This window comes from Carassius gibelio, chromosome A4, assembly GCF_023724105.1.
Source record: "Carassius gibelio isolate Cgi1373 ecotype wild population from Czech Republic chromosome A4, carGib1.2-hapl.c, whole genome shotgun sequence".
Lineage (NCBI taxonomy): Eukaryota > Metazoa > Chordata > Actinopteri > Cypriniformes > Cyprinidae > Carassius > Carassius gibelio.
In genome coordinates this window covers 5,200,737-5,203,394 of record NC_068374.1, presented here as the reverse complement: position 1 = coordinate 5,203,394, position 2,658 = coordinate 5,200,737, and positions in this window count along the sequence as shown.

The window sequence follows — 2,658 nt, the reverse complement described above, 5'->3', positions numbered from 1 at the left end:
CCATTAGAATTAATATATATTTTTTTATCTCTTTATTTATTTACTATTAAATAAATGCAATATTTCACATTAAAATAGAGTGAAAGCATTTAATATAAAAATAAAAATTATGTGAGAATTGGGAAATCTGGAGGCATTAAAAAATAAAAACTAGTAATGTTGTTGTAACCTCTTGTATTAACACCTTATATAGATATATACAGAGGCTTTTGGATTCCCATAGTGTTTTAAACCTCATCTCCTCATTATTTTTTAAGTTTTGCATTTAGATCTATATCTAGACATTACTTTTTGTCAAGGTTTAGATATTTTTGGTTAGATAAGTATCAGGTTTTACATTATGATTACACTGTAAAACATCAAAGCCCAAATAAGTTATATGAACTTACTTTTCCTCTTTAACTGAAATTGTCTTTTTAAGTTTTGGATACTGAACTTAAGTTTATACGTTATTGAAAATTTAAACGTAAAGTAATGTGTTGTCTTGACTTCTGAGTTTTGTCTGGCTTGTAAAAGTTCATTTAACTCGTGTCTGTAAGTTATATGTTGGGGAGGGGCGATACACGGAGAGTGCGAAAAGCGAAATACAGAGAGAAGTCATCGCCATTTTGAGTTAATGCAGCTGCCTGGAGACCTTACATGAATTTGTGTCGAGAAACACAAAGAATGCGAGGAAAGAGAGTTTTTGTTTTTTTATTTGTAATGATAAATTAATAATGTTGTGATTTATTGCATGTTAGCCAATTTGACTGTGCTTCGCGAAATTAATATGACACCACAAGTTTTTCCCTCGTTAATTCACTGTGCTCCAGAGCCTCAAACGCTAAAATAGTTATATCACTTTGGTTCACAGTGCTTATATTTTAGTTGGTCTTCAACCTGAAGTCTGCAGGTATTATTATTTATTGCACTGACCATGCTCCGCGAGTGTAAGACCGTTGGTCAGTTGAGCCACCGTCTGTGAACACCCGGTCAAGCCTGCCGTCGCCTGGACTTTGCTGCACGAGTGCACGTCTGTTTGTGGATGCACGTTACGTTACGGTGTCGCCATACATTAAGCTTCCAAAAATCGTCTTTCTCTGCTTTTTGGCCATGCCACACATTTGTACTGTAATTAAAAACTACACAAATGTTCAAATCCAGGCAGCGCAGGCTTGACCGGGTGTAACGTTACACAGATGAAGACACACTTGACTGGGGCAATATAAGGACACGGGTTTTTCCCTCGCTAATTTTACTAGAGCCTCAAATGCTAAAATAGCTTAATATTTCACTTCGGTTTTCAGTTTATATATTTTAGTTACTTTTAAATGTTACTGACAGCTGTTTGTCTACTGATTTTTGTATAACATAATGTCATATGCTTATTTCGTATCGCATCTACTGATATGCTACTGCTTTTTCACACCTGCTTTTTACAGCTCTTCCTCTTCAAAGTTATTGTCAGCCTAAGATATAAGGTTAAGGTTGTCACCCTGCAGAGTTTTCAAGAAGCTGATTTTAAGGACATTCATGTTACAATGAGGTACAGTTAACACATCCTTACTTATATTAAAATCGTTTGCTGTTTAACTTGTACATTTTTTGCAGGACTAATGCAGTCATACAACATATTTAATGCAGACCATGCAATTATTTTTGTACAATTTCATTTGCTTAGTCTATATTGCTTCTACTGATATGCTACTGCTTTTCCACACCGTTACAGCTGTTGATTCCTCTTCAAAGTTATTGTCACTCTAAAGATATAAAGTGTCCTCCTAAAAAGTTTTCGAGAAGCTGTGTGAAGGACATTCATTTTACAATAAGGTATTTGTAGACTTGCTTATTTTTAAAACATTCTTTATTCTTGATTTTATTACTTGTCATGACCTCTATATATGACCTCTTTAATCATTTACGTTATAAGATGGCATGTGATTTATTGATATGTGATTATTTTTCATCTGTATATATATATATATATATATATATATATATAGGAGTCACTCAGTATTGTTTATAATTGTATGTAGGACACAAATTGGAACAGAAGAAAAGCTGCCTTGGCCTTCTACGCTTCCTTTCAGAGGAGACTTCTGAGATAATCAAGATGTGTGATGTAAGAAAATATATTTAAATCTTGTGAATGTACTGATGATACTGAATTCATTGTAGAGCAGTATGTGTAGGGAAAAAGTAAATCAGCTTAACCATTACAATATATTTATTATTATTATTTTATCCCAGAATCCGTAATAATTTATGCTAAAATGCTTTTTTGACTGTCAGTCAATCTAAGTACTATACTATATATCAGATCATGTCATCAATAATATCATGTACAAATCTAACAAAATATTAAAGTTTTTTTTTTTTTTTTTTTTTTTGCTTTGTCTGGAATCTCCAATGCTGAATGTTGGTCAATTGTTTACTATAAGGAAAAACTTTTATATATAAAAATAAAAAAAATACTTTGAGCATTTATTGGAAATAGACCAATTTCACATGTGTGTTCTTATTGCTTTTAGTGAGCGTTTACAACATGAGTATTGTTTAACACAGTCAATGACCATGTATTGTGCAAATCATTCAAAGGTCAGAAAGCTACATGTACTTGTTTATATAGAGAACACTTACAATCTTTAAAGTGATTGATGAGCCATTATTTTGTATCAT